Below are 14,456 nucleotides of genomic sequence, written 5' to 3' on the forward strand. Positions count from 1 at the left end.
TATATGCTTGAGGAGTTCAATATATATGTTAGAGAAATATAAAGCATTCTGATAAATCATGGGGAGAAATGCAAACATTTTAAGGAGCCCCAAAATAGAAGCAGAGAAAATGCTATGCTTTGGCAAAAAAAACCTAACTTTCAGACATTAGGACTGAATTTTGGTCAATTGGGATACTTTCCCCCAAATATGTAAAAGGAAAGATAAGCCTACGGTGACATTAGGAAAACTGCAAATATTAAAACTGAATAAAAATTTTCCCTTTTCTAAAATCAAGATAAACTACCTAGTGAACTTGAGCTACCTTACAGTAAGACATCTTCTAACCAACATATTTCTTCTAATAATTATTTGATCATCGGATAAGTTAAAATGTCTTCTTATCTTACTTTGAATTAACCAACATATTATTTTGATTTGGGATAGCAAAAAAAGGCATCCACCTCTACTCTAGATTTGAGAGTATCTATCACCTGTTATTTGATAGAATAATTATTGCTAATTCGGTTTTTAGATTAATAGCAAATGGCAGGAAGAATGCGAGTAGGGATTGCCGGGAAAGAGGCCACATGAAATGGAAATTAGAAATGTAGACCGAGTGCAAGAGACTGTCTAAGAAAAAGCACAGGCACTACTGTTTGGGAAAGGTTGAAATCTCATTATTTTGCAAGAGGTACATTAACAACTGCAAAAGCTTCAGGAATTCCAGGTAATCAAGAGTCTTAGAAGCTCACTGAGCCAGCATGCTTCATCCCATGAGCGCTGTCTCTCTAAAGCAGATTTTTCATTTTCACATTAATAGCATGGTTGAGAAGCTCTTGATAGAGTAGCTTCTGGGGGAATGGAATTTGTCTGAAGAAGAAATAAGCTTGGAAAAGCCAGAGTAGCCATAACTAAAGGTGAAATTTACTTCCCTTGCCAAGGCCTTTTTTAGGAGGTGGGTCGGTGTGGGGAGGGCGGCTCTGTGTTTGAAATCATGATGTGTTTCTGACAATTTAGGATTCCTGAGATTGTCAGGGAAACCTCAAGAAAGGGATTTTAAAAATGATCTCGTCAGCGGGTTTTAAATGTTTAATTACATAAAACATTTCAAGAGACAGAAAGAAGAGGCCGGGCGTCCCCCTGGATTTCTCTGAGCAGTTCTAGTCAGGATAAATCTGTAGCCCCTTCCCTCTCTGTCTTCTATTACTCTGCTCGTTATTGACTGTAGCCGGAGGTGAAGTGATTTCCGTTCCCTCTCAGCGTTCCCAGCTCCTAACTGCTCTGTGATCACCACTCTCCTCCTCCGCACGTTTTCTTCCTGATGTCCTCGTTTCTCCAGCGCACCGTTTCAAGTGTAGATTTCCCTGGTGGAGAAACGGAGCACCGTCTGAAAACAAAACAACAGAACTCTATCTGGATGTAAATGACCCGGGCAATGCACTGAGATTCTTTAAAAAGAAAAACTGAAACCTGAAAAGAAAAGAAAAGATGTGTGTGTGTGTGTGTGTGTGTGTGTGTGTGTGTGTGTGTGTGTGTGTGTGTGTGTGTCGGGGGTGGGAGAGGGGACAAGTAAATGAGAAATAAAGCAAAGAAGACTTAAACTCAAGGTGCAACTAGCTTTTCTTCAGACTTGTAACTTTTTACAGCCCAGAACAATTTACTCTGGTAATATGCAAGGGATATTTACATGGAGGCGTGTGTCTTTAGAGGAGTGTTTAGTTTTACAGACCTAAGAACATTTCCCTGGAGCATCGCAAAGTTACTGAATTTGATCACATTCTTTTTCTTACCTGATTAGATACCTGGTGTGGAGGTAAAGGCACTGAGTCACCTCTAGTTTCATTACGCCCAATTCTAAAGCTTTACATATTACATAATACCTCATATTAAATTTTATAAAGTTTGCTTAAATAAATTTAATATACTATATGGTCATTTAAAAGTTTTGAAACATTTAAAGTGATACATGTCTAGTTAATAATCAAAAGGGTATAAAAATCTTATTTCTAAAAAAATACCCGTCTTTGCCCTGCCCTTCTTGCTCACTATTCGCATCATTGTCAACTCTTGCTAAATTTTTCTTCTAGGTGTTTGTGTTCATACTTCTAAATAATATTATATTCATCATTCTTGATTCATAGATTTTAGAAATTATCAATTGCCTATCAATTATGGATGATGAGGATTTAGTTCTCATATAGTCCTTCTGTTTCCCCTTCATTGTTCAGATATCCTCACGTCTCAGTTTAAATTTAAGCTTATATTTAGGTTTCCTATTATTCTAAATACGCACTATTCACTGTACTGCCAGGGAACATGCTATATATTCTTTCTTGCATATTTTTTCTAGAGCCAATAATTCCCTTTGTGGAAAAGTCCTGCCAGGGGTGAGGACGACGGAGATGCAAAGATCTGACTCCGGGGACCAGGTTCAGTGACGCAGATCCACTTTGTTCAGGAATTAAGCTAGCTTATATACACGGGTTCAGCCTATAGGATGTTACAGCATATTCTTCAAAGCCAATGGTTGAAAAGATCAGGGAACTGCTCAGTTGGCACTGAGTCACTTTCTTATAGCGGGCAAGCTTCCTTCCTGGGTGTGCCCAGGAGGGTTCTGGGAGCTGGAGTGTTCTCACAGCATTGCATCAACCACAGCTGCTAGGAATGCGCTCTGCGCTCCACCTACATCCTCATTACATGTTTTCATTTGCTAGTTTTCTATGTACCAGTTCTTCCCATATCTTCCAACAGCCTTCGGTACAGGTTTCTACTTGCTCCAATAGACCAGACTATTTTTCAGGCACATTTTCTTTTCTCCACCAGATTCTTCTAGAACAGAGTCTGATCTTTCTCCATTAGTGTAGGCTCATTTTCTAGTTCAGCTATCCAGCTGCGATCCCGGGAATTTGCCTTATTTGGCTTCAGTTGCTGGAGCTCTATTTTTTTTTAATGTCTTCTATATTGGTTGTCCATGCATATTAAAAATAAAAAAGCCTTTATATACTAACTGAATGACAGTTTTATTTATTTACTTATTTTTGGATGGATTTATTGACAATGTTGATAGCATTATTCCATTGTGTTGTTGTACTTTGGAAATAATGGCTTAGTTCTACAGGAACACAAAGTTGTAACTGTCACTTGAGTTTCTTCTTCTTATTATTAACCTGGTCAAGTGCTTCATTAAGACACTTTAATAAAACATCTTAAAAATTAATAATCTATGAATTTAAATATACTACATTTCTGTAATTATCTTTAAACTATATTATCAGGAAATTATATTTCTTGGATTTACCTGAAATGAGAAAAAACATTATAGCATTGAAATTTTCAAAATAAACTGGAGGGCAGTAATGTGAAGCTACAAATATAGGCATACGTATGTGGATGTATGTGTGTGTGTGTGTGTATAAATGACAAAATGGTGGGAAAGAAACATACTAATGAGTGTTTGTTACGCTTGCACTAAATTCTTTTACAGATACTGTTGTATTTAGTTCTCTGAAAGGCACGGTGTAGCCAATGAAATACAGACTTTGAAGTTAACAGTTATAGTTTTTAAAAAAATTTTATTGCAGTGCAGTTGGTGTAAATATTATATTGGTTTCAGGCACCGCATAGTAATTTGCCATTTATATATCTTCTGATGTTATCAGGACCGTCATGACTTTGAATCTCAACCCTGAGAATTATGGGTTCAGTCTCTTCCGGAGCTTCCCAGGTGTAACCTAAAGCTGACCCTTATACTTAGAGGACAGGGAGAGACTGGAGAGAAAGGCAGACCACTGCAGACTGGCCAGCGGCAGTCTAATAAACAAAGGAATTGACTTAAGAAGGCCTGTCTTGGGCAGCCTAAAGTATAGATTTCTGCACTCATCTACCAGATTCTTAAAAACTGATACAGAGTTTGTTGGGCAAATAAGTTTGTAAAATTTGTATTTTCTGGTTTTACTCACTTTTATTGTTAAAAATGGTGCTGCCCATGTGAATGGCTGCTGTAAGTGATACAGCTAATTACTTTCCTGCTTGGGAAGGGGCTTGGTTATGCTAATGTGTGCTGGAGGAGGGATTTTCGCCCTGAAAACTTTTAACAAGAGGAGCTTGGAGGCCATTTTGGGCAGAGACCATGTTTTTGCAGGAGAGGAGACCATGTTCTTGTTGCAGGGGAGGCGGGGAGCAAGATGGCGGGGAGCTGAAGGGAACAGAGGTGAATAAGGCTGGAGGGGCCTTTGATTCTTGGAAAACTCAGATGAGTCAGTGGCTTTGGGAGCCCTTAATGGAAAGGGAAGTTTTTTCCCACTGTGTGTATTTACTCGCTCGCTGGGTGTGAGCTAGAATTAAAGGTAATGACCCACCAGTTCTTGGCTCCACTATTTCATTACAATCTATCCAAGTTTAATGGGAACCTGCATGAACCAGGTGACTGTGATGGCCGTGGCTCCTGGACTTACAGAGGTCTTAACTGGAGTCATTCACATGCCCAGTCCAGATGGTCTCATCATGATGTTACCAACTTTAGGCTATGTCCTTGGGCACACAAAAACACACATTTTAAGCACAGTGGAGAAAGTGGGGCACCTCCAATTGCCCCAGTCTTGACCCTAGGTCAAGTTGTGGTTATGTGTTCGTGATGACCTTACCCAACAGAATTGCATGATTTTGATTAAATTACTTAACTCTTCAGTTTTCTTACTTTCCCAGTGAAGTTTCTGTTACTTACCTAGTAAGTGGCTGTTGAAGGTATTACATGAGATAACATGGGCAAAGTAACTAGCACGCATGACTGCTTCCATTAATACTGTTACACGACTGTCATCCTCTTGCTATGACAACAACTGCTACTACGACTACATTTTATTGGCAAAAAAACCCCTAAGAGCTTAGGCAAGTTAATACATTTAATCAAGATCATATTCCTGGTTAGTGAAAGAAGAGGGATTGGGAAATGGACCTTTCTGACCGACTCTAAAACTTTTCCAGTACACAGCCTGCTCTACATCAGGAGTAAAGAAAGCCAGCCACCCTTATAAACATCTTGATTTGCAAGATAATAAACATTCCACTGGTCCCATTAAGACGTTGCAGAAGGAATGAAATCTTACACTGTGCTTGGGAGGCCAACCATTTAAAGACTTGGGGCAGAATGGTAGAAATTCTTTGTTGGAACCTTTAACAGAGCATTTTTCTCTTCTTTTCCAGTAACCAAGTGTAGGACCAATTAGGTATAAAAAATGCTGAGTGATTTTTTTTTATTATATCTTGGATAGTTGTGTATGATGCTATAAAATTCTTGGTCATATACATGTCTATGTTTGAGCAGGCCTTGATGTGCTAGCTGGTGGGCAAAGGGGAGCACCAACCCACCTTCCTACTGCCAAGTAGGGACAAAGCCCATTTCTCCTTTTTTGACATTCTATAGGGGAGTGCCTTCTTCCTGCTAAGTGGGGCAAAGTATAGGGTCCTCAGTAAGCCTATGCTGACCCCACCCGGGCTGCGAGGGGGAGGTTCTCCTTGTTACTGTCCCCATGGAAGATACATGGACACTTCAGGGTGGTGGGAATGACCTGTTACTGCTGAAAAGTGGTAGAAGTCCAGACTTCCCACTGGGCTTTCTCTGACACCACATTGGTAGGGAGAAGGAGGAGTCACTTTGTTACTTCTGGTTTGGAGTGAGAGTTCTAGATCCCGTATAATCTCCACGGACACCACAAAGTGAAAAGGCTTTTTACCTCCAGGCAGGCAGTAAGTCACAGCTCTGACATGCCCCTGGCAAGGAGGGGTGCTTCTTTGCCGTGGCTGAGGATCTAAGTTTAGACTCTTTAGCAGACCCTTGTAGATTAGAGTGGGAATGGGCCTGCAGTTCTTTCCTTTTTTTTATACCCAGCTTTATTGTGATTTAATTGACAAGTAACACTGTGTAAGTTAATGGTGTACAATATGAGGATTCAATATATGTATGTATTGTGAAATGATTTCCACAGTAAGGTTAGTTAACCTATCATCTCACAGTGTTATTGTGTGTGTGTGTGTGTGTGTGTGTGTGTGTGTTGAGAACATTTAAGATCTACTCTCTCTGCAAATTTCAAGTGTACAGTACAGTGTTGCTAAGCCTATCCACCACGTTCTAGGTTAAATCCTTAGAATTCACTCATTTTATAACTGGAAGTCTGTACCCTTTGACTGCTATCTTCCCATTTCCCCCTCACCCCTTACAGTTTTTTTCATGTTGCTTGGTTGCAATAGATCAGGTAATCTCTGTAAGTTTTCGGCCATTCTATGCTGTTTTGTCTAGTACTTTGTCTAGAGAGAACAGGCTTTTGTTGGGACTTCTGTGGTTTGTACCCATTGATAATTCAGTGTTGCTGGTTCTTCAGCATCCAATCTGGGACACATGAGTCCCAAACAAGACCCAATGAGTTCACTGCCATCTCAATCCTCAGGTCCCAAGACCTCCAGCTGATCTGCCTCTGCTTCTCTCTTCCTTCCCATTATAGTCTTCTTATGTTTGTTGTCTATAAAATGGCTGGAGTTTAAGTATTATGAAATGATTACCACAGTAAGGTTAGTTAAACTATCACCTCACAGTGTTAATGTGTGTGTGTGTGTGTGTTAAGAACATTTAAGATCTACTCTCTCCACAAATTTCAAGTGTACAATACAGTATTGCTAAGCCTACCCACTGTAAGGACCAAGAAAAGATCAAAATGTTAGATTCAGGAAAGTGTGCTGGGATTGCCAGAGTGTAGGAGCAGAGACAGGGAGGTAATGATAGGGACCCTGTAAGGCTGAGAACAAAGGAAGACAAACGTTTGCATTCCATTGGTTAGAGACCCTTATCAGAAGTTTATGTTTGAAATTCGCCAATGAGCTAGGCCCAGCCCCTGTTGCTATGCTGTGTGCGCCCCCCCTTAGCGAATAAGTAATTGCCACATCTGCTTCTGTATAATGCTTGCTTACTTAGGATATATAAGGACCTAGCTGTAAGTGCCAGGCGCGATTCCCGCTTGTAGCTCCTTGTGGGTATGGTGTCTCCGGACACCTGGGAATTCGCCCCTGCGCAGGTTAAACTGGCCAATAAAGAAACATCTATACTCTTGAAAGTCTCTGACGTCTGTTCTAGTACCCGGTGCATGCTACACCCACCACGTTCGGACCTTAGTCCTGTTGGTCCTACCCACCTTAGTCGGACCAATAGGAAGAAATGCATCTACCCCGTTTCACCTGAAACTGGAAGTCCTAAACTAATGTTTAAGTCTTGTGTTTTTCACTGAATCCAGTAACAAATTTGGGACACTTCACTCATTGAATTGTATAAAAATGCAAACACAGAATTTGCTTTTCGACCTATGGTGTTACTGCTGAACCTCACACACTTTGTATCATTTCTGTGGGATCCTGAGGGTATGCTAAATCAAATCGTTGAGGAGAATGGAAAATAAAATGGTTGAGAGGTTCGGACTATTGACCTGTGGTGTGGTCCCTTGACAAGAAGCATTAGTATCAATTAGAAATGTGGCAGAAATACCAATAGTCTTCTCTACCTAAAAAACTACTGATTAAAAGAACTTTGAGAGTGGGGCCCAGCGATCATCTGTTTAAACAAACCCTCAGGTGATTTGGATGTGAGCTAAAGTTTGAGAACCACTGAACTATGGGAATACCAGAGGACCCCTCAGGTAATAAGGTGTTGTTGCTGGGAGGGTACTCCAGAGCCCAGACATTAATGCCTTGTGCTGTTCATATGTAGCCTTGTCCTGGAGACTTCTCATGCAGCCTTTTACAACTTGCCTGTGCAATTCCGCAGCGAACGGGCAGCTCAAATCTTCTACTTCTTTCCACATGAGTCATTTTAGGAGTCAGAGCCAGCTTCACATTGAAGCCTCAGGGGAAGAGCAATGTGAAAGTGTTCCTTAGATAACATTAGGCTTAGCATTTTCTGATTAAAATTATTTTGAAGAAATTGGCAGCTTTCAAAATGAAGAAGCAACACCGAAAGCTGTCTTTTCTTATGTAATAGAAGAGGACTAAATTGGAAACTAATAGCTCCTAAGCCTCTGTGCGAAGGCGATCCGAGATACGCACGGGGGTCATAGTGAGAGGGGTCGCGGATGGTGACGTAGGTGGGAGTGGGCCAAAACGAACTTGGTTGCCCGGCCGGTCTATCCCTGGCTTGCGGTAAGGGGGATCGCTGTATTGTAATGCCGTGGCTGCCCGGCTCTAAACGGCGGATTCTGAGTTGGTTATGGTCATTATGTATTATTAACAGCACTTATGGGATTGTATAATCCTAAGAATTTGTAGGCAGAGAAGCCTCTAGGCTTTAAGAAAGATGATCTTCTCATTTCTCGGTGTGAAAGAAAAGTATAAACTTTGCACATACAAATAAAATGTATGTTAATGGACATTCCCTAACTCAGTGGAGTATTGTTGTCTTTATTATTATCTCTTAAGATGATCTTAATTTGATTGTCTTTCGACATAACAGTTTATCATGGTCTACCTTAAGGATCCTGCAATGCTTAAAATCTCTTGGCCCTCAGGGGCAGATAAAATCACATCTCACTTACTCCCCTTAAAGGCACAAAATCAAATTACACCAAAAGGTCCCTTGGAGTACAGATCTTGGCCAATTACTTGAATTATTTTCAGCCACTTTGGCACATTTCCCATCTACACAAAATGAAAATCTTTTAGTCTGCAGCAGTGAAGGATTTCATATTTCTCAGTGCTTCCATGTATATTTAGTATAATGAGAATAAAAGCTTCTCAGCCTCACAGATCTTTCCTCTGGTGCCATAATGCGGGGGAAATAACATCCATTTCTAACACACGAAGTCCACATATTTTCCTAAAGAAGAGAAAGAGGCTAACATTACACAAGGAAACTATTTGCTCTCTGCTTTAAATTTCCAAATTTGAGCACACTGGAGATTTCAGCCTTCAAAACTCCACACATCTGCGCTGAGATAGGGACCCTCTAAGGGGCTCCATTATTGACACTGAAAGCTGGTTTCATGAAACACCTGCTCTGAGTAAGCAGTGTGATCAGAGAGTGTCAGCAGGGCCGACAGATTTTAAATGGAAGACGGTTACTTACCCAAAAGCCATTTGGAAGCTAAAAACAGCCACATCAGCAAACCAATAACAATGACTTAATATCTCCAAGTACATTATTAACATTTCCAGCCCACTAAGGATCAAATGACTTATTTTTAAAAGCTTTTGTCTAAGGAGCAAGTCATTTCCCCACATTTATCATTTTATGGAGATATGATTTAGTACCGTGGCCTTATTTGTCTTTTATTATTCTTAGTACCCCCTTTATTTTTCTTTCTGGTGTGTGTTATTTCCTTTCTCCAGTGCCGACAGCAGCATTCACTGAAATCACTGCCCGTGGCTCAGTCTTCCTCCCTGTTCTCCACGGCAGAGCCCTTAGGATTGAATCCCTTGCCTGGAGCATTAAGAACTGGGGGAAAAAAATCACTGCTCATTGCTTTGCTTGCAGTTCTCATTTGGACTAGTGCTTGCAGAAATTGAACTGAACTTTCTTCACTGTTACTGCATCTGTAAGGTAATTGCCTAAACTTGTTGAGCCAATCAGAATTCCTGTTCTTGAGTTTTGCAAACGTGAAGAATCCGATGAAGCAATTTGTAAGCCATATGTCTTTCCCCACTCAAAGTCATATTGCTCTCTGTAGAATTGTGTATGACCCTTTTGAAACATTGCACTCCAGAATTCTATTTTAAAACTCCAAACATTAGTGTTTAAAAAATCATTCCTATTTATGGAATCATTTTTGTTGTACAATCATATATTAAATGGAAGGGGCTTAAAACTTTAGCACTTTCTCTAATGTTTTGGGTAACTCGAAGAAATAGCTTTTAAAAAGAGAGAGAACAGGCCCTGGCTGGTTGGCTCAGCGGCAGAGTGTCCGCCAGGTGTGTGGAAGTCCTGGGTTCGATTCCCAGTCAGGGCACACAGGAGAAGTGCCAATCTGCTTTTCCACCCTTCTCCCTCTTCTTCCTCTCCTTCCTCTCTATCTCTCTCTTCCCCTCCCGCAGCCAAGGCTCCAAGGCTCCATTGGAGCAAAGTTGGCTATGGTGCTGAGGGCAGTTCCATGGCTGCTACAATGGCTCCAGCCCCAACGTAGCAATGCCCCAGATGGGCAGAGCATTGCCCCCTAGTGGGCACGCCAGGTGGATCCTGGCTGGGCGCATGCGGGAGTCTGCCTTCTGGCTTCTAACTTTGGAAAAAAATTAAAAAATAAAATAAAATAAAAAGAAAGAGAACACACAAAAATATATATCGTTCTATAAAATAGAAAGAGTGTTAATAGGCCCTGGCCGGTTGGCTCAGCGGTAGAGCGTCGGCCTAGCGTGCGGAGGACCCGGGTTCGATTCCCGGCCAGGGCACATAGGAGAAGCACCCATTTGCTTCTCCACCCCTCCGCCGCGCTTTCCTCTCTGTCTCTCTCTTCCCCTCCCGCAGCCAAGGCTCCATTGGAGCAAAGATGGCCCGGGCGCTGGGGATGGCTCTGTGGCCTCTGCCCCAGGCGCTAGAGTGGCTCTGGTCACAACATGCGACGCCCAGGATGGGCAGAACATCGCCCCCTGGTGAGCAGAGTGTTGCCTCATGGTGGGCGTGCCGGGTGGATCCCGGTCGGGCGCATGCGGGAGTCTGTCTGACTGTCTCTCCCTGTTTCCAGCTTCAGAAAAATGAAAAAAAAAAAAAAAAAAAAAAAAAAAAAAGAGTGTTAATATGTCATATGCTTCTGGCACATTTTGTCCACTATAAAATTTATGTTCAATGTAGAGACATTTTAAAATGTTTCATATTACTACTTCTTCCTGAGTTTGGAAAATTAAATGTTTAATATGTATATGAAGAAAGAGAAAGTGAGAGAGAAAGAGGGAATGTGAGAACTTCATACCTTCAGGAAGCTTAAGAGCTTTAGTTAGTCTTTTGCTTAAAGACTTAAGGAACAGACAAATTATGTATTTCCTGGACCATATTCCTGTCCTTACTTGTTAAAGCATTTCCCTTCGTAAGGGAAGGTATTGATTGCTTCTGACCTAGTGGAATCCTCACTGAATGCTTAACTAGCTAAATTATCCCCCTTCATTTTTGATGTCAGGCAGGTCATTGTCTCTTCAAAGAAAGAATTACTGAAAACTAGTCCAATTTTTTAAAAAATTTAAAACATTTTTATGTATTGTAGATAAGTGACTGGAAAGGTAAAATAATCACTTAAGGTAATCATAATTCTGCAGATCTTCTTGCACATATTTACCCTACTGTCTCATTCTTTTTCTTAAAAAGGCATATTATTGATAAATCCTAGATTAATACACTGACTTACTGAGAGAAGTCTATCGTGACACTCCAGGTAAAGGTCTCAGAAATTTTAGTTAGCTTACGTCAGTGCAAATGATTACAGTCACAGGGCAGAATGGCTTAGGTTGTTATGCAAGGGCTGTAAATGTAAGGAACTCAAGAGTTCACAGCAGTCAAAGTGGGGTAGAGGAGATACAGAGCTCCTTGGTGTGCTGTCATGCTATACCCAGGAAGCAGTTCAACCATTTCAATGCCACAGGGAAATTATAATGATTAATAAGAACCCTAGACTCCCAGGCCCCGGTGGGTGGCTCAGTTGGTGAGGCATCATCCCCACATGCCAGGGTTGTGTATTTGATTCCTGGTCAGGGTACAACAAGTAAATGTTTCTCCTTCTTTGTCACTATTTCTCTATTTTTCTCCCTCCCCTCTCTCTAGAAGTCAATGGAAAAACAAAACAAAACAACCTCTTAGGCTTTCAGTCAAGATGGCATTATAGGTAGATATGGTGCTCACTTCCTCCCTCAACAACATAAAAAATACAACTAAGCTACAGAACAACCGTCATTCAGAACTGCCTGAAATCTAGCTGAATGGAAGTCCTACAACCAAGGATACAAAGAAGATAACACTAATAGGAGGGGTGGAGACACAGAATGGGCTGGTCTCACACCTACATGTGGCAGATAAAAGTTGTGAGGGTGTAAAGCCAGGAGCCATGGCCAGGACCACCATCAAAGCAGCCCGGCCCATGCAGGTTCGCATTGGATTCGGACAGTCGGTAAAGAAACAGCGGAGCCAAAAACTGATGGGCCATAGTCTTTAATTCTAGCTTGCACCCGGCGGGCAAGTAAAAATACACACTGGGCTCCAAAACCCAGTCACATTCAGTGCTCACAAAGCCACTGACTTATCCGAGTTTCCTAGAATCAAAGGTTTCTAGCTCACCAGACTTATTCACCTCTGTTCCCCATCTCCGTCCTTATCCCAAATACAAACTCTACACAAACTGGCATCTCACTCAGCACTCCACCATCTTGGCTGCTCCTCCTGGCCTCCTCCACGTGGCCTTTCTCTGCTCTCCTGTGCTCTCTCTTCTAATGATAATCTCAGGAACCAAGAGCAAGCTCCTGTTCCACCCCTATTTTATAGTGTAGAAATCCAAGCCTTTAATCCAATATACAAAATAGGGAAGTCTCTAATACAAAGTCACTTCTCTGAGGCATGATTGGATTGTACCACCCCACATCAAAAAGGGTGGGAAAGGCTTAATCCCAAAACCAAGCCCCAGGCTACAAGGATTCTCAACACACATTAATATCACCTGGGCGACGGCCTCCATCTTTAACAAAGTGAGCATAATACATTTTATCTGCCCAACAGAGGGCTATCTCAACTGTGGAATCCCCCTGAGGAACGAGGGGTCCCAGGCCTACACTTAGACCGTAGCTTAGGGTTCCGGTGGCAAGAAGAAAAGTTCTCATAAAACTTTGCTGTTAAAACCAACAGGGATTGAGGCTGAGGGTGATGGAGGTTCCGGGAACCCTAGGGAGTTCCTCTTAAAGGGCCTGCACATGGACTTACTTAGACTTACTACCTCTGAGTTTCAGCCCTGGATCTGCAGCTCAAAAGGCACTAGGGACATACAAGGAGGAACTGAAGTATCTGGCATCAGCAGGAGGGCTGGAGGGGAAGTTTTCTTGCAGATAGAACTGCTGGCCGAGGCCTTTGTTCCTTTGATGAGCCCTCCCCCTGCTGATAGATAGGTACCATATCTGAGTCTCTGTAAGTCTGTTAAGATTAATACTGTTAACTACGCCCTGGTGATCCCTGAGACTCTGCTCCATCATCATTTTGGACCACCCAAGCTGTTTTCTGTGGCTTTCTCATATGAATCACCTATCTTGGCTCATGCTTTAGACTAATCTAAATTGTCTCAAACAAGCATCATCTGGCCTTGGCATTCCCCATACCTCTCACTATGTGGCCCCAGGCCCAACACTAGTGGCAGACAGCCTTGGTTCACAGCTTGGCCTTACATGGAAACCTCCAAACCCAGCACAAGTAGCAGCCATGTGCAGAACACTTTGCAGCTCATGCCAGTGGTACCATGGCAAAACCTGGGCAAAAACACAGGTGGTGACTGACCTTAGCCCATACCTCCTGGAGGGCCTCAGAACCAGAGCACCCAGTAAACAGCTTCAGATTACATGGAAACATCAACTAACCATCTCTGAAAGCAACACACTCAAGGGGAAGACTCAGTGGGCACCAGGACCCACTGAAGCAAGTCCAGCTCCATGGCATAGGCCCCTGCACAGTTGATCCTCCATGGTGATTGCAAGCAGTTTAGAGAGAACTCGCCTCGGTCTACATCCCTTCCATTAATGTGCCAACAGCAATCAAGGCTTAAACACAACAGGAGGGTGTACAGGGCTTGCAAGGGGGTCACACTTGGAATGCCCAGCTGATACGTCTGCAGAGACTGCGCCACTGGTCTCTACAGGAGACGTTCTAAATAAGGCCGCACTACCAAACCTGAGAGATGCAGAAGTTCTACCTCACACATAGAAACAAACACAGGGAGGCTGAAAAAAAATGAGGGGACAAGGGAACATGTCCCAAATGAAAGAACAGAACAAAAGCCCAGAAAAAGAACTAAACAAAATGGAGACAGACGATCTACCAGATGTAGAGTTCAAAACACTTGTTATCAGGATTTCAGTGAACATGGGGTAACAGTAGATAAACTTAGACAGAACTTCAGAAGCATAGAAGAGGACACGGAAATCATAAGAAATCATAAAAAAAGCATAAAAAACCAAACAATCAATAAGAAATGAAGAATACACTAATTAAAATGAAAAATAATTTACAGGGAATCAACAGAATGAATGAAACAAATCAAAACTATGCTTTGGAATAGAAGGAAACAAAAAACACAATCAGAACAGCAAAGTGAAAAAATAATTTAAAAATTGAAGATATAAGATGCCTCTGGGACTTCAATCCTACAATATTTACAGCAGGGGGGTGCCTGAAGAAGAAGAGGCGGAGTAAGAAATTGAAAACCTATTTTAAAAAATAATGAATAAAAGCTTCCCAAACCTGGGGAACTAAAAGGACACACAAGTCC

Source organism: Saccopteryx leptura, chromosome 8, assembly GCF_036850995.1.
Source record: "Saccopteryx leptura isolate mSacLep1 chromosome 8, mSacLep1_pri_phased_curated, whole genome shotgun sequence".
NCBI classification, from domain to species: Eukaryota; Metazoa; Chordata; class Mammalia; order Chiroptera; family Emballonuridae; genus Saccopteryx; species Saccopteryx leptura.